Here is a 19,312-nt window from a genome sequence, read left to right as displayed (position 1 = left end):
ATTCTTGCAAGAAATAGTAAATGAACAGTTCCTAAGCTTTCCACAGAATGTACATGTTGACAATCAGGGTGCTATTTCTTTAGCCAAGAGCCATGTAACTTCTGAGCGAAATAAGCACATAGAGCTTAGACATTTTTTTTCTTCATGAAAAGGTTGAGAAAAAACTATTGGCGTTTATTTATGTACCTTCTGAGTCAAATGTTGCAGACATGTTCACCAAAAGTGTGCAAAGAAAGTCTTTCCACAACCAAAAACTTAATATAGGACTAAGGGAAATCTAATCAAGGGGGGGGGTGTTATAATTATTTATTATTTGTATGATTACATTTCCGTGTGGCAACAGTTTTTTTTGTTGTCGTTTGTTTTTTATAAAACGGCGAAATGTATCGCTGTATGTAATGTGTAATTTCTTTGCTTAATATATTATTTATTTAACCAAGTTGAATCGTTTGTGAATCATTCCTCTAAATCATAAATAACATTGAAGACATATATATAGATATATATATTGATTTTACCCTAATACACACATCTGTAACGGAATGAATGGAAGCTATCGGTTGCAAGTTCGCTGATAATAGAAAGGTAAAAATTATTGAGAAATTTCTTTAAATGTTGGGCCCGTTCTGTTTCTGATAGATTTACCAATGTACTGGGTTGTTTTTTTCAAGTTCTTCTGCCTTTTCCTTAGGAAAATATTGTTTCTTATTTGATACTAGGAAAATTGCGTAAGACTTTGCCAATGATTATGATAGAACTAGATTCCTGATATTTTCAGGTCTCCGCTGGAGGAGGTACTCAAGCGTAGCGATCACGAATAGTCGGTTTGGTTAGAGCCCCTGAATTAGACAGACCGACTTATCATTCATTTCGGAGCAAAAGCTTTTCCTTCGATAAATAGCTACAAGATTTGGCAACTTATCGCTACAAACGACGATAACTTCAACTATGGATGGGTGGTCTAACGTAAACAATATCAAGCGTCCTTAAACCGGAAGAAATTTAGAAAATTTCCGGTGTATCCCTCCGCTTATGTTATGACTACGAGGCGATGTGTGAACAAGCCTAATATTCTATGCAGTTTTGTTATTGTAATTTGGGTTCAAATCTAAACATAATTGTAGCATTCATAAGAGCTTTCAGAAATGTATTTCCATAGCTTTACACGATCACCCATCCATAGGATAATCAGTGAGGAAAAGCGTGCACTTTTTTTATGCTTATATAAATTCACTGTAAATTTTATTTCCGATTTAAATTTCAAATGAAAAAAAATGTGCATGTGATATATGCCAATTATATCAATTTCTTTTATATATGTATATAAATGACTTCAAAGTAAATTTGATACTTAATTTTATATATCAGTTGGTTCTGGTTTCTTTTCAATTTCTTTTCAGAATTTTTTTTAACAAAATTAAAATGAAAAAAAAACATGTTTTGACTCCTATGAAATTTCCAAACACAGAAATTAATTATTTCAGTAATTTAAACAAGAATTCGATAAAAGAAACATCGATAGACACAAAAACATATGAAAGATGCCATATTAAATAGATTTCTTATGATAAATGTCAACCGTTTAAATTTTAGACGATATATTACCATAAATAACTAAAAAACAAACTTAAATGAGCCAGGATTAAAAAAGTAACTGCTTGATTTCAGACAGAAAGTTTATGCTTTTTTATTTTTATCATGTTTAAAATAATATAATTGCAAAATAATTATAATCGTAAAAAGTTCTTTGACTTAAAGCTGAATACATGATAAAAATTCCCAATCTATATAGAAAATAATATTGCTTAAACTTTAATCTGAAAGGTCTTGTATATTCTTCGTAAAAACATGTGCGATTGCATCTTCTTTTTCTTAAAAAAAAGTCCCATTTAAAGCGTTTACCGATAATATAATGTTTATGCATTACGAACATATTAAAATCAACCACTTACCTACGAAATGCAAACAATAAAATTTATTTTGAACAAATATTTTGTGATAGCAACGTTCTCAAAAAGTAACTGATAGTCAAATTTGGATCATTTATATGAAAGGCAGCTTATAGTAAAAAAGTTGTTACGTTTTTTTCGTCTCATTCTTGCTTGCAATTAAATGTTTGTGCAAATTTAACTTTGATAAAATACAATATTTACTACCTTTCTTCTTTGGTTTCGAAATTTAAATGTTACCTAAATTTTCTGCTAAAATTATTGGTTAGTGCATAATACCTTTAACTGATTATCGAATCATTAAAAATTTCTGATGTGCCAATGTAGAATTATTTTTACATAACAAAGAGCTATTGGCAAGTTTTTTAATTAAAATTCACAAAGACTTTCCTTGTTGCCCTCCCAGAAAATATTTCTGCCGGTGCCTTTGGGTTTTATTTCAAGTGTTAGGTAAGTAAAATTTCAAATTCTAAAAGGATAAAGTTAAGTAAGTATTTTTCCATTTAATTTCAGTGAATAAAGAAGAGAAAAAATTTACGCAAGTAAGCAATTTGAATATCTTTAAATTTTCTGTATTATCTCAATTATTACAAAAAAATAACAATTCAAAAATTCGAGCCATAATTTTATTTTAATATTTTTTGGAAATTAATAACATAGTTGTATTTAAAAAATTAAAAAAAAAAAATAAACTTTCAACTCAATTTAAATGTGAATTTAACTTCGCAATTATGTAGTAAAGTTTTTTTATTATATAATTTCAGAATATAAATAATGAAGGATACTTGTGAAATTACAAATGGCTTAAGTTACAACTTTTATAAAATATGTTTTACAAACTAACAAATTCAATTGAGATTTTGATAAAATATGCTCACATTTCTAAAAAACAATTATGAATGCATTTTAAAATTAAAGACTTGAAAATTATTAATGATATAAAATTCGTCAAAAAACCCATTGTATGAAGAAAAGAAAAAAATATCAATAAAAGTTGTGGTATAGTATTATTTCCAAAATTTAAAATAATCAAAAAATCAGCTGAACATACGATATACTTTGGAGTAAGAGGGAGAAAAATGGATGGTAGCCGAATTCGTTAATATAATTTTATGTAGTATTCCTGTATTGCTAAGTAAATACTGCATGGAATGATATTATGAAACTATTGTTCTATGTTTTACTGCCTCACAGTATTACAGAAAATTAAGGAAAATTATATCTCAGAATGATTCTACTACCTTCCTAATCTTCCTCTTACTTACTTCAAAAAATAAAAACAACACAAGATAATATTAGAAAATACAGAATCTAATATTGTATAGCATTAAAACTAATGCAAAATTATGTTACATCGAAAGCTAGATAAATATTAGTTTGCATAGAATTTAATATTATATGATAATATTGGATTCCTGATAATATTATAATGCATTAATAATACTATTAATGCAGAGCAAACAGCGACCTCTTGTATCTTTCTAATATTAGAAGTTGAGCAAGATAACGTTAGATTTTACTGATTTTCTGATGCTATCTAATATTAGGTGCTACTTGGGACAGTATATTTTATTTGCCATTTATTCAAATATCCGAAGAATTTCGAAATCAGAAACTCTCAAATTGTATTGTTCTGGCAACCGATGATTCCAAACAATCAGAAAAAATTGGCATGTGGCCAAATAGCTACTGGACATCACACAGATGCGACCCCTGGATTTCTGTTGGATATTTCATGTATATTCAGATATCTTAGAGATGTCTGTTGAATCTGGGAACATCAAGTTTTTTTTTACCAATATTCAGTTTTTTAACATAAGAGATATCTCAAAGATGTGTTATGGATATTTGTGGGTCGCATGCCAACAGTTTTGCCTCACTGGACACCAATTCCACTCCTACAAAGAACATGAGTGAGTGCATTAGCTTCATGGAATAAATGGCTTTAAGCAAATTTTTTTAGTCCAATCTCTCACCGATCATCCTCTCCAGCTTACTATCACCTACATCCCTCACTTTCCCGATTTCCACAAAGTAAAATGATAAATATTCTTGCATAAATGCAAGAATATTTCTCTAGATAACACTATTAAATACCGCACTCGTGATAATTTGCCATTTCAAACCAAAAAGTTAGTCTCCGCTGCAGATTCGAGCCTTGTTTCATATGTTTCGCAATCAGAATCTCTTAAACTGTATCGTTCTGTTGACAGATGCATCCAAATAATCAGACAAAAATTTTCGTGGGAATATATACCTCCAAAGGTAACACTATTTCTGTCAAACTTCCTCCACATACTTCGGTTTTTAAAGCCGAAGACTGGCCATTTTGCTTGTCCTCAAACATTGCGCTACCAGAGAAACTGCAACTATATTTTTCTAAAGGAAAGCCGTTCGATCCTTGTCCACCCTAAAATCTCTCTCTGCGAATCTCTCTTCTTCTTTTGACCTAATTGCAAAATTAGAACAGACAGTGAGATCCCTCTAATTTATTTCTCATTTTTTTGAGTTCCATCTTATACAGATATAAAAGAAAATGAACAAGCAGACCAGCTTTCCAAAAAAGCGGTAAACCAAAATTTCATTTCACGTGTTTCATCGCATCAAGACCTTAACCAAANAAATTATTAATAGAATTTTAAAATAATTTTTTACAGTAGTTATGTTTGTTTAAATGAGATCTATACATTAATATTAAACATTGAGCTGTCAGGTTGTAAATTATTGTGAAAAAGTGATTTACGTTCTCCCATAGAATAACATTGAGACGTCGATTGAAGCTGGCAACGGTGCCAACGGCCTTAAGCAAGTTTTTTTAGTCCAATCTCTCATCAAACATACCTAAAGAAAGCGCTCAATGAATAAAGAACTCAGATGATGGAACTGTTGTAAATGCTTCCTTTCCTTTCCTCATCTTAATGGGTATCAGGATTACCGTTTGCTAATTAGCTCCTAAAAACTTGATATACTAATTGCCTGGCTCAGAACCAAATCTCTTCTGACTAATGCATTCTTTCACGAGTGCAAACAGATAAAAAGATCAAATTTCCTAAGTCGTGGAGGTGTCGACTTGAACGATCGTCTTTTCCCGGGATATCCCTCCTTCCAGAATGCTCGTAAAGATCTCTTCCAGTCTTTATCTCTTAGACTCAATTTACCGATGTCGTGTTCCTGTCTTTAAATCTTCGGACTCAATTCTAAATGATTTAAAAAAAATTTCTAAGTCAAAAACCGTTTCTGACTTTTCACAGCAACTTTCAGTTATCTATTTAGCCCCAACCGTTAGCCTCGTAAATATAGAACTGTAACCTAACTCTAAGAGCTTGTCACACCTTCCTCTTTTTCTGAAAACAATAACAAGCTTCCTAAAACCAGAAAAAAATTTGAAATCCCTTCGCTTATGTTATGCTTACGAGGCGATGTGTGAACAGACTTAATTTTCTACGAAGTTTTGTTATTGTGTTTAAATTTACCATTCATGAGATTTTTCTGAAATTTATAAATTTTAACGGGTCGTAAGCCAAAAACCAATTTAACAAAATTACCATCACAACAGAAATAAAGTGAAGTGTAAGTCATGCCAAGCTTTGAGTATTGTCCTAATATGGCTGTAATTGGGTAAAATATCACTGTTTATATTTTTTTTTTGGGGGGGGGGAGATAGCATAGCATGCTTGCGGGGTCTTCTGAATTCATTTGTTATTTTGTTACGTTGAAAGTTAAATTCGAAGAATGCTTAATATTGTGAACATTGCAAGCATAATAATTGGCGATCGGAATTGGTTACACTTGGAGCCGAGCAGAACTCTGCAACACTTTGTATATTTTCAGCAATAACGTATGGACCTGTCACATAAAACGGAAGTACATTAGTTCTGCCTTGATTTTTCAAATAGATTGAAATCTTTTAAGTTAGGAAACAATATAGAATTAAAAACTGCATTAAATATAGTTCTCAAAGAAAGCGTTGTGGAAACTTTTTTTTAACTATTAAATACGAAAAATATTATGAAAGGGGAAATATTGTAGTACATTCCTATATAACTAACAAGAGGAGGAGAGGAAGGGAGGTTACAACATGGAACCGGGCCTCTCCCCGAATTATGGAAAGTGCTTTTCCAAGCTTAGGCGCAAAAACCAATCAGAAGTAATAACCCGGAGAACTCGCAATAAAACGAATTTTAATCATTAGCGCCATCTGTGCTTTGCTTTTACGATCAACTACCCATATAAAAGCTATAAGCTAGTCAAATCGTATGCGGTGTTAGATTTATTTCGGTTTTTGTCTAATTTGTGTTCTTCGTTTTTCGAAACATCTAAAATTTCTGTTGAAACTGTTCTATAATCTCATATTTCTTGTCTTATATTAAAAATACTTTTTCAACAACTCTAGCAAAAGTCGTTTAGAAATTCCGGAACTGCTAAAATTACAGCACCATGAGCAATGTTTGATTCTGTTGAATTAGAGCAGAATATTCTTTTTAAAATAATTATTAGAAAAATTATTTTATCATTATGTTATTGTGACTTGTTAAGTATATTTGTTATTGCGAAATTTCTAACAGTACTGCCCCTAACTGGTTATAATTTTCAAGATAATTTGAGCGTAATAAAATATATTGTCATGAACGTAATAAAAGATGTTTAATGATTGAAATCATCATTTAGATTCTAAAACTTTTTTCTTTATTATAAATTTAGTTAGTGATCCAAAGGGCTGTTAGATGAGAGACCAATATTTGGATATGAGCTGTTGAATTTATAAGTATTTCTTTGTTTTTTATATACATATTTTTCTAACTGAATTTCTTAACATTAACTCAGATTTGATAATCTAAGTTGGTAAAGGATTGTAATTTATGTATCTATAACGCTTGTCATAATCAATTTCTATTATTGAAGTATTGCTACATTTTCATACCAAAGTTCCATAAATTTTGAAGCTCATCTTAAAAATGAATTTCGACTCTGCGAATTACTGTAAATCTTCATGAAACCTATACCATCAAAATTTGGGTTCTTCCTAATAATATATATGTTCTTTTCTGTAGTAAATTTTTCTACACATCACTAATCAAAATTTCTATACATATAGAAAAATATGTGAATGCTGCTTATTTATTGTTATTTATTATAGCTGCTTATTTATTTATTCATTTAATTTTACTCTAATATTCACTTTAGGATTGTTTATAGAGAATTCTATCAGTTCATTATTTTTTTTTCCTTACAGATCATTTGAAATTTATTTTCTAAAAGAAAGAGATAAATTTTCTGGATTTAGATAGTGTCTATTTTTATATATGAAATAACTTATCTATTTTACATTAAATTCACTGTAGTCTTACTCTTAAGAAGGCAATATGAATGTTTATAGATTAATTGGAAATCGATCCTCTCTTTCCAATTGTTCTTAAGGAAATTTTCGCGAATTATCTACAATTTAGGTTTAGCTAAATTTAAAACAACTTGAGTAATAAAAATAATTATTTATCAGATTGAAGTAGTTTTTTCATGAGTGAAATTGAGAGTTTTTAAGTGTAAACTTAGAGAAATTTAACTATTATAGTTGTGTATTTTGTTTATGTGCTATTTATTTCAATGATGTTTTATTGTGTATATAATTATGAAAACTAATTGTTTCGATTTCTTTAAAATGAAAACTAAGATACTAATTGCACTTTTTAAAGATTTCAGTGAATTAAAAAATTTCTTGAGAATATGAGAATTATCCAATGAAATAAAGCATTTAACGGAACTATGTAGTTGTTTAAAAGTTGAGATAAGCGTAAATGTTGTTTGAAATCTTACTTAAAATAGCTCTCATTGAGAAATGTTGACAACATCTGTTTGGTAAGAATACCAAAAAAAATTAGACTTTTTTAAAATTTAAATTATAGGCAAACATCTATTATCTGATAGTTCAATGTAAATTTGCTGCATTTTAGTTTCAAAATTTCCATGTATTTCAGAATATTTTTTTAAAATTATTTTTGGATTTATTTCTTCCATAGATTATTGCAATGGAGTAAGTGTATATTTCAAACCATGAATTCTATTTTAAAATAATATTTGTTAATCTCCTATTAATCTATTATCATTAATTAATTTCTACAGATTTTTATGTAATTAGTTGGTTTTAAATATACTATGTATTTTTTACCTACCATCCAAGTTTTTGACTGTTTTAACCAGTTTTTGATGCCCGTCACATTAAAAAGCCAGCCCTATGTTAAAATGATATTAAGCAGTTTATCAGAATTTTCCCTTCGAATTTGTTAAAAATTGGTATATGCTATTTTCTTTTGCAGATGATATATTTTTTTCAAACAGAATCAAACACATAGTTTTCATTAATAAATGTTTTTGATTGACTCAGATTTTGGACCCGCAAAACATGGAAGGGAAGCTACAGTTGAAAATGTATCGGTTGCTTAAATTATTTATCATATTTGAGGTTATCCCTCAACCATCATTATGATTGCATCTTTTTACATGAAAATCTGATTACCAGATCAAAAGTGATTAAGTGTTCTGATTGTTATTTTGACAATAGTACTTATATAGAGCTTGAGGCAATATTGTGAAAACCATACTTTTTCTGAAAGTGATATTTTTTCATGAAACTAATCCATTTTATTCTTTTCAGATGACTCTACAAGTCTCTAAAATTTCCACTTAATATCTTATGTCTACATCTTGATATCTTACATCTTATTTACTTCAAGGAAAACTTCTTTAAAATAACAACAATCAGTAATTAAAGTAAGTTTATTTTTCCTATTAAATATTTCAGTCAAGTGCTATACAATGGTAAATATATAATTGTTTCATGATGACTCAAATCTGAAGAGAATAAAGAAAATCTTTTACTCATTTGTTCGTCAATTTGTAATTTATACTTTTTGTTACAGAACTTATCTTTTTTGTTATAAACTACAGAACAAAAAAAGTGTAAGAAAACTGAACACAATTATAAAATTTGAGATCCTAACTTTTAATTGAATTCCACATTTTGATTATCAGTATTCTGATATTTTTTGTTGAATTAAGCATTTTTCAGTACCTGAAAACAACAAATTTTCAATTTTTTGCCATTGTAAAAAATATATAGTACATTACCATTTCAGATTTTATATTTGGAGAAATATTAAAGATGACTGGACTTCTACTATTGTCATTCTTTTTACTTTAAAGGGTAAGTCATCTTGCTTGAAAAATAAATGAATGATTGTTTGAAATAAAACTTGAGTAATCAAGAAAAGTTAACAGGAAATTAAAAATTAAGTGGTCAGGACCAGTACTGAAAATAATTCGAGTTATAGGACTGTTCAAGTTATCATAAATTGACTGTACTATTTATTATTGTGTTTTAACTCGTGTATATTTTAGTTAATTCAAATTTTTGATAATTAAAATTTTTTACCTGTCTTTTGAGTTTAAATAACTAAGGGTCTCACTGTATATATTTGAATGTAATTTGTGTAGAATTAAAAGTAAATAAAAGTAACAGGGCTGCCATTGGCCACCAAAAAGGCAATTAAAAAAACTATTTTGACAAAAAGGCCTCCCTGATGACTAATTTCATCTTAAATATTGGTAAAAACTACTATGTATTGGTAAAAACTACTTGGTAAAAAGTCCCAATGTTATTTCTCACTTGAGAAGATGAACAATGCAATGAAATGTGCCATGAAGAGAACTACATCTGTACAGAACTACAGTGGAATTTTGCAGGAAAGAACAATCTACAAGAACGAAAAAACAACAGGTCCGAAGGACAATCTTCGATACCTGTTAAAATTCGCTTTTGACAGCTGCATATTAATATAAAATGTATTTAACGTTAGAAAAATAATAGTTTAATTTGCCTAGGATTTTTTTTTACTTTGTGTTAAAAGAAACACAATGTCTAGTTCATATAAGTTTCATAACGTAATAAAAAGTTAGAATTGTCTTCAGAAATAATAAATTATGTAATAATACAGGCATTCAAAACTAGGTTATTGTAATTGTTTCATATAAAAAAATTTTCATCCAGTAAAACATATTAATATCTTTTTTAATTTTACTGCATTTTTATCCTTGTAAATTCATTTCATATTATTTCGACTTATTGTTCATTCACCTAATTGTCATATATTTAAGAAATGTATTAGATCTGATCCGTGATGATATAGATTTTTAACAAGATCACTTTTTACTTATTTTTATTAATTTCTAGCTAATTTTTTAGCTCCTAGCAAGAAGATATATTTAAAATATGACATATTATTTATTCAGGGTCCACATATACTTTATTATATATAATTGGAAAAAAAGCTCTATTTATATTATCCCCATATCTCCAACTTGCCCTTTCATATATAATTTTATAAAGATGAATTTAACTGCGGAATCTAAATTTTTTTGTGGATCAACAAATTTCCAATTAAATTTTTTTACAAATCTTTAATACTCCTCTTTCCTACTAACAATTCCTGATAATGACTTTGATTGCCTCATTATTCAGTCTTTTTCTATCCACAATTTGATAGTCAATGCTCAGCTTAAACTTATTTTATACTAATGTAACAGTTTAAAAGAAAAGTAATATGCCACATTTCCCGCATATTTGAATATTAAATATTGGTGTTAGTAAATTATTCAAATTTCACATACAGGTAGGTACACAAGAGCAGTTTCTAAACACTTTATTGAAGGAAAGACTTATTGCATGCTAATAAAAAATATTATGTATATATTTTCTATTAGCAGGAAAAAGGGAGAGTTGGTTGAGCAACAGATAACCAATGACAACAAAACTGATGATTTTTCTTTTGTTTATATATCGGCAGATTGGCAAACAATTTTATTTAAAGAACCTAAAGCAAATAATAATTGAATTACAAAATTATTTTATTGGTTCTTTCACTAATATTTTATAGTTCTTTAAATCTGTGATAAAAATAAACTTCAGGAGCTGAGATAATTTTTATTTTTTTCAGTCTGAGATGAAAATTAATCTGCAGATGCACTGATATTCTGCAAAGCCAACTGTCACACTGGAGGGTTTCTTCTATTAGATTTCAATCCAAGTAATTGATATTATGGTAATTTTTACCTGATATTCTGATGTAGGTATTATGGTAAAAAAATTTTACTGACTCAAAATGAAATACTATGCAATTTTTTTTTGCATCTCGCTTATCTACTCACTTGTTTATTTGTCCAATAAGGAAAATTGTTCTAATACTTCTATGTAATTTTTTTGAAAATTAACTTTTGAACATAATATTTCATCTCTTATATATTTCTTTACTATTTCCTATACAATTCTGTGCTTCCTATTTTGACCATAGAGTTCTCTTGATACCGTTGCGTTAAAATGCAATTACAGTAAAACTTGTGTAAGTTGACCACTTGTGGTGCATTGTTTTAGTGGTCAACTTAGACAAGTGGGCAACTTATAGAGAGGGTGGGTCATTGTTTACTTTTTCGTTTCCTATATCATGTTGCAATATGTTTAAAAAAAATTTTTCTTGACTTAAAAATTTTGTTTAGCAAATAGCCAAATGAATATCTTAAGAAATGTGTTTAAACCCGAAATTCAATTTGTTGCATATAATTCTAATATTTAACTAACTTTTTAAAAAAATTATTTCGTTAGTTATGCATGTGAAGAGTTTAATAAAAATGATTTCTTAAAATATCAGAACAAGAAAACATGTAATTTGAAAACTTTAACAGAACAAAATTATTTGAACACTTTAAAATTTATTCTGTTATTACTTACAAGCCTATTTGTTACAGAAATATGCTCGCATTGTAGTTTGGCGCTGTTGTATACTTTACATCAGCCCAATGTTTTGAATGAAAGAAATGGTCAAAAGCTGACAGTTTCCCCAGATGGTCAACTCTCAAAAGGGTTTAGATTAGCTTTTTACACTATTTCACCAAACAAGTCAAATTTTAACTTACATTGCAAAATGACAGAAAATTTTCTGAATTTTTTTTTTCTGGTCATCTTATGAGGGTTTTAGAATAGAATTTCATTATACTCCTAGACAAAATTGACTTATTTCAGTGGTCAACATACAAGATAGACAGGTAGTCATGTTACAAAGGTTTTGCTTCTTTATATTATATAGGAAAAATTCCGTTCTTGATAATTGAGGTCAACTTATGTAGGTGTCCAACTTACAAGGGTGGTCAACTTGGCAGGTTTCACTGTAATAGCCAAAAGTGTTGGGGTTTTAAAATATCAGTTAAATACATAAAATTTGAACAAATTTCTTACTGATACAATAATGCATATTGCTGTGCAACTACAGTATTGTTTAATATTTTTTAGAATTAATCATTGCAATGATTTGTTTTAAAAGCAAGTAAATATGAAAGTTAAGCAACAAATTTTTTACTTTTGGTTACAACTGACATCAAGAGTCTGTAATGATATTATAATGCTAATTATGCTGTAAAATAATGCTTAAATTTATGCAGAAAACTGTTTAAAATTTGACACTATTTTGAAATTCCTAAAGGTGTCAAGCAAGACATCTCATGATAAAAACAGTATACCATATACATACCTTTATATTCAGGGCAAGCTGAAGAAGAATGATATCACAAAATTAATTAACTGTTGGAAACAAAATAATAATTACTTATGAAATGTACATTGATATTAAGAAATGATTTGAAATTAAACTTTGGAGAGTGTCTTTTGACTCTGCTTGATAAAAACATTCTAAATCATCAGTTTTAAAAACTATAAGTTGTTAGGATTTAAAAAAAAAAAAAATTTTGTCTCATATAAACATAAACATTGTTCTTTTGAAAAACTTTCCTACTGACTAATTGTTTTTTTATATGATTTTCTTGTAAAATCTGTCATAAAAACACTAATTTTTTATTTTACTTTTTTTGTGAGTAAAATAGTTAGAAATATTTTAAGCTCTAAATTTAGATTTTCTGACTGTGACTACAAGTATAGTATTAGTAGTATATGTTTATTCTAAGTGAAGGTTACTTATATTTTTAAAAGTAGTTAAATAAAATGTTCTGATATTGACATCAGTACAGAATTTTTTTTTTAATACATTGATTTCAACTTTAATTAGTGTAAATTTTTAAAATTTGAAGGTAGTGGAAAGTACTCTGTTCATATCGAATAATGTTAATAAAATTTTGCTTTTTATTGAAATGCTTTTACTTTTTTAGTGCTTATTTATAATTTTTTGATATATTTGATTTAATGTTGTAATCACAATAAATAAAATTTTTGCTGATAATTCTTTTACATATTATTTGTTATGCTTATTAATAATTTCTTAAAATTTATAAAAAAAATATGTAGTACATATTATAATTATAAATAATTATAAAACATAACATTTAAGTATAAAGTATTTATAAATAATTATAAAATATAATTATAAATAATTTTGAAGCATACATTTATAATAAATTCTAAAGTATAATGGTATTTTATTTTGATTGATATAACGATCATTAAAATTTAAAATGCTAAAATTAAGTTTTACAACTTTGAATATAAGTCGTGTATATTTGTAATACAATTAGAAGTTATTTATATTTTCAAAAGAAGTCAAATTATAAAATGTTTAGTAACTGATCAATCCCATTGTTACAAGCGTTACACTTGCAGACTTCGAGCACACATAATCACAATTTGATATGAGGGAAATATGTTTTTTTTTTCTTCTGTGCAATTTGAGGTTATTTATGTCTTTTTTACTTTAAGTAAATACTTCTTATTACAAAAAATAATTAAAAAAAAAACCTTGTTACAGATGTGACTCAGGAAATAATCAAAATTGTACTTTGCTAATATTTCCAATATTTTGCAATATTTTTGGCAACAATTGCAAATATTTCTGTGAATTATTCTGTAATACAAAATATATTTACAAAAACCTTTTTTTCAAATATAGCTCAGAAATAGTGCAAAACCCTGTATAGTCAAAACTGTACAGGGTGCATAGCATTTTTAAAAATTGTTTAAATGTGCTTTTTTGCGTTTTTTATAAGCCCTTAAAGGTGCTTTTCTCATTGTATGTTTTTAAAACGTACTTAATTTTTTTCTTTTAAAAATGATATAATTTTTATTTACCATGTTGATTTTTGCTACAAATTAGGCCACAATTCTTCCACTTTCATGTACAACTCTACTGCGTTTTACTAGAGTTTCTCAATTTCTGGCTTATTTTTTTTTGCCCCCTGAAATCGAGCTTAAAAATCTCACAAATTTTCGCTGTTCACGGGAATTGACAATATATATTGGCAAATTCTTTCTCTAATGGCTAAATATTTTTTTTTTATTTCTCTTGTTAATTTTTTTGTTGGTCAAGCACTATTGTCTTTGTCATTTACATTTATAAACCAATACTTCAGTTGGGGTTCATTCACTAATTTTATTTTTTTCATGTGGATCCCCAGAGCAGTAAAGAATCAAAAAGTTTTATGTCCTCAAAATTTCCATCTCCCCTTTTATTAATTTAATAAAGATAAGAATTAGTTGATATTTTTAATTGTAAGATTTTTTACTTATTTACATTCACAAATTGCATAAAAGTTATGTAAACTTTTATTGTACTGAATTATTATTTTTTAACTTATTACTTTTTATTATTGCATTATTACTTTAAAAATTTTCAGTGCTTTTTAAGTTTTATGAAAAAACTCAATAGTCTTTCAAAGCAAGATTTTAAAAAAAATATGAAGCTTTCACTCTTTTAAATTCAGCAAAAAATCTTATGTTATTCACATTTGTCATTCGAAAAATCTTTATTTAATCTCTTAATGATTTGATTTAAAAACAATTGAAATGAAAAATTTTTTCAGATTTGTTAGATATTATGAGTGTAGGAACCATATAATAATTTACCTCTGACAAAAATGTTTATCTTCTATATTCATGGTATTTACATTTCAAAATAATTTGAATATTTATTTTAATCATTTCATTACGGAAATACTAAACCAAAAACGAAATTTTAATAAAAAAGTATTAGAGACTGTTCACTAATTTAAAGTAAATTATCACAAACGGGTTGGTCGCTATGGCCTCCGGCCCCGCGCCAACCAACCAAAATCACCATAGTGATATTTTTCCTTCACTTGTTGCTGAGGGTGGCAACGAGTGACTGAGATGGAGGCCATGTTTTTTAAAATGTAACCAAGTAGTGTGTGTTTAAAAGGGAGATTAAAAAAATTATCTCCTACAATTGTACCATGAATAAATTTTGTTTTAACATTTTTAATAAAGTCTTATAACTGAAGCTTTTAAAAAGTGTTATAAAATGAATTAAATTAATTTAATTTATTTGCAATGTGAATTTGTTCAAATGTTCTTAGCTTGCTTAATTCTTTACATATCTTTATAAAAACTATATTTAAGTCTAAAAAATACACTCGATAACCTTTTTAAGTAATAGTTAAATTAATAATAATTTTGAATTAAATTTTTTTTACATAATTATGTAAAGTAATTATTAATTTAAAAAATAGAATGAGCCACTCAATATTGAATATATTCAAAATTGTGTATAATTATAGTCTTGGTTTCTCATGTATCTTTGTCTAAAACTATTATTTTACCATGATCATGTAAAATCTTTGAAAGTTATTTTGCCTTTTATATAAAGAACTTTCAACTATAAGAAGAAATTTTTTTTATTTGTGCGCATGTCCTAATTACCTATTTTTTTAAAAGTTATATGCATTTTTTTTAAAGGTACTTATTTTTTTAAACATTTGGCTATGCACCCTGCTGTACATTGCTATACAATTAGAAATATTTTTGTGAATTCTAAATTTTTGAAGATATTCTTATTGATACTAGAAATTTTAAGACTTCCAAACTCATAAAGAATTCACAAATTGCATTTGTGCAATTTATGGCAAAGATCAATACATTTGTTATACATTATACCTTAAAGCCCTTAAACATGTAACATCATGGATATACATACAATTTTTTGTAACGAAAGGATAATAATCAATATCAATAGCTTCTTTTTATTTTATCTTACGATTTGCAATGATTTAATAGCAAAGCTTATTACTTTTCTGACCTATGTGGAAATAAATAACAATTAAGTAGATGCATCTAGAATTAAAATTACTCTTAAAAAAAGGAAGGAAATTAATTAAATGAAACTTTAAAAGGAATCAATTTTAATTTATTTTTAAAATATCACATACATACATACATCTTCTAGCACTTAAAGATTAATTGTATAAGCAACAATTATATTATAATCAGATATGACCACAAAAGAAAATGTTCCTTCGACTGTGACAGCAACTTCTGTGTGAATAGAAACCTGGTGGTTATTTGAATGTGCACATTGAATTTCACCTTGCAGTACTATTGAGAAGTCTTCATTAAAAATGACTTGGAGAACAAGTGAAGAGGCATATTTTTCTTGCAACTTTCAAAATAAATCCTTCTATTGTAATTGTTAGTGTTTTGAGTTCCACATGGTTTCCTAATATATTTTTCATTCCATTCTGAATATTGGTGGCTAAGATAACAAAATTTTCTTAGTGTGTTTTACATATTCTTAGCATACATTCGTTATTTTCTTACTCTCATACCAGTTCTTCTACTAATCAACTAGGTTAACTAAGAAAGTTGGGGGTACTGTTTTACTTATATTGCTGACAATGAATTCCAAATTTACAAGACACAAACATATTCATTACATGTTATCTCAGATACAAGAAGAATATATGGTCTGAAAGAAGCCCAGATAAGATTTAAAATTTTCTTAGATCAATTTTTCTTAGCATGTTTTATATATTCTTAGCATACATTCTTATTCTCATACCAGTTCTTCTACTAATCGACTAGGTTAACTAAGAAAGTTTGGGATACTGTTTTACTTATACTGCAGACAATGAACTCAAAATTTTGAGATAAGAAGAGTGTGTAATCTGAAAGAAGCCTATTAGAATTTATGATTTTAAAACTTTTGCTATCTATCTATTAATATTCTATATAAATGTCTCGTTTAAATATTTTTTTTTCTTTTATTCACTCTTGTTATAACTGCGTCTCTTTGTCCTTGAATACATCTTGTTGATAGAAATTTATTACAACTGTTTTTGTGTTCACAGGCAATGCATTAGCATTTGGTTTTTTTTCTTTGAAGGTTGAGCTCCCCTATTATCATTTACAAGTTTTGTAATAACAGCTATTTTTTTTCTCGTTATAGCTCTGGCCTGTTGAAGCTGCAATTGAAGATTTTGTACTCTGACTTGAGCCTCATAATTTGCGAGAATCTTTAAATGCTTGAAGGCTTCATTAACTGTGTTCAGAGTCTAAAACTAATCCCAGATATTTAGGGTCATTGACATGGTCAACGTTGACGGTTAGCTTTTTTCTCGTAATAAAACCTGTTTTTTATCAGTTGAGAAGACAGAAGGCCTAAGTAGTAGAATTGTTAAAACATACAAAATTGTAAAATCTACTACTAATTAAACTCTTCCAAACTTTTCTATATGATATATTCTAAGATTAATACAGTTCATTGAAATTCTTTTGTCTAACGTACTTTAAAGTGAGTACTTTTTACAAAAATTTTAAAACTTGCTCTAAATCTTTTTTTAACGTATTAACATATTATGCACTAGGGGTGCAATGATTGACCCGCCTCCACGTGGCGCACCCTGGGCAACGCATCCTTGCTGCTGAGTGGTCTTTCGCTTTTGGCAATGCTCAAATTTTCATTTACATCAAAAAACTAACGTTTCAATATTCTCTCCTTAATTTACTATTATTTTAATATGCAACAATACATTCATAGAAACATAAAAGAAAGCACTTCAAGATATAGAAACTGATACAGCTGAAAATACTTTTGTGATTGATAGAAAAAATAAAATGTACTCAAGCATATTATAAAATAATTTTGTCAATTTTCATACTAACTGCCCACCTTAGTGTAAAGTATTCCCGCAACACACCCCGTTGAGGGTCTTTCCTCCCTAGACTAGCTGGTTTCATTTGATAGGCTTCAAGTCGTCATTGCAGATTGAACCTCATTCCTACATTATAAAAGCTCAGTGTCTTACATCTGAATGAAAGGACAATTGACTGTTGTCGTTTAACTGGCCACTTTTGGCGTGTCAAAATATATATATATTTTTTAAATGACGTTTATCTTAATTGTAAAAAAATTTTAATGCTTTTACAAAGCTAAGGAGTGGAATTTCCATTTGGTACTTCTAGGAGTGGAATTTCCACTTGGTAAATTCTTGCTTTACTGATAAGTTTCAAGTGTAGTTTGTATTATATATTTATATATAAAATCAAATTTTCCTAGTACGTATGCTAATAACAATTCAAAATCCATTTTCAACATTATATGATTTTAAAATAAGATAAAATGGCTGCACATTGTTTGTGGGTTGTATCAGTCTAACACGGAGTTATTATCCTTAAAATGGACTTGATATGAATGACAGATTTCGTTAGAAATTCAGCCTGAGTTTAGAAAGGACAGTATCTGTTAATTTTCATGTTGATGAACTGTAAAAGAGACGCCTGACTTGGAGATAGAGATGGTCCTGTCTTTTAATTGGTAATTATGTATTCTTTCTACTAAAGCCGATGACAAGAAGAAGGTGATATGAGCCGAGGTATGTTTTCACGAATAAAAATATCCCCAAGATCAAAGTGAAAGATAAATCTTTATTTATATTAACTCCCAATAAATTTTCAAAATCTTATCTTGATGTTCTTTCACCCACACGACTGTCTAATTTATCTACTTCATATGTGCAACTCTACACTAAAATATTACTGACTTCCTTATGGACACAGCATACTTCTCAATTTAAATCATGTTCTTTTTACTGACCAAGTGCTTTTTGTCTCTTGCGACAGAAAATAAAAACTTAATTAAATTTTTCCCATTTGCTAGTATTCACCTTTCATCACAAGTGACGATCTGGAACAGAATGTTGTCCTTATGTTCATATTGGAGCAGATTAGTGCAGGCTTGAACACTTTTATTCTTATTTTCTTGAGTCAGCTCATGCTGCTCCTAACTATTGAACTTGTGTGTCCAGTTTATGCGATGCATATCACGACAAATAGACATGGCACTGATATCTAACTCCTTAGCTAGCGCTCGAATAGTTGAATAGTGATTTTCTACTACAAGTTCTTTTTTTGGTACCTTATCAACATTGGTAGACCGACCAGAGCACTCTCATTTCTGAATGTCATATTCTTTGTTTTTGAATTTTCGGTTCCACACTTTCACAGTGTCACATGATACAATAGCAGTACTTAACGCTGTATTAACCTAGTACTGCTCCCTCCCAACGATCGAACTTGTATGTCAAGT

General features: G+C 28.2%; 1 long non-coding RNA gene across 2 annotated transcripts; it reads left to right on the top strand.

Annotated features, from left to right (window-relative positions):
- Positions 1-6,019: 6,019 nt before the first annotated feature.
- LOC107442259 (uncharacterized) lies at positions 6,020-11,183 on the top strand. 2 transcript variants are annotated; one of them, XR_006226649.2, is made up of 5 exons: positions 6,020-6,555; positions 6,651-6,714; positions 8,599-8,714; positions 9,080-9,147; positions 10,937-11,183. It is a non-coding gene; the product is annotated as an uncharacterized lncRNA (long non-coding RNA). The 2 variants fall into 2 exon arrangements; XR_001583836.3 differs by having other exon boundaries at positions 6,032-6,714.
- The last annotated feature ends 8,129 nt before the right edge of the window (positions 11,184-19,312 follow it).

Source organism: Parasteatoda tepidariorum, chromosome 8 (genome assembly GCF_043381705.1).
Source record: "Parasteatoda tepidariorum isolate YZ-2023 chromosome 8, CAS_Ptep_4.0, whole genome shotgun sequence".
Classification (NCBI taxonomy): domain Eukaryota; kingdom Metazoa; phylum Arthropoda; class Arachnida; order Araneae; family Theridiidae; genus Parasteatoda; species Parasteatoda tepidariorum.
This window is presented reverse-complemented; position numbering and strand designations above follow the sequence as displayed.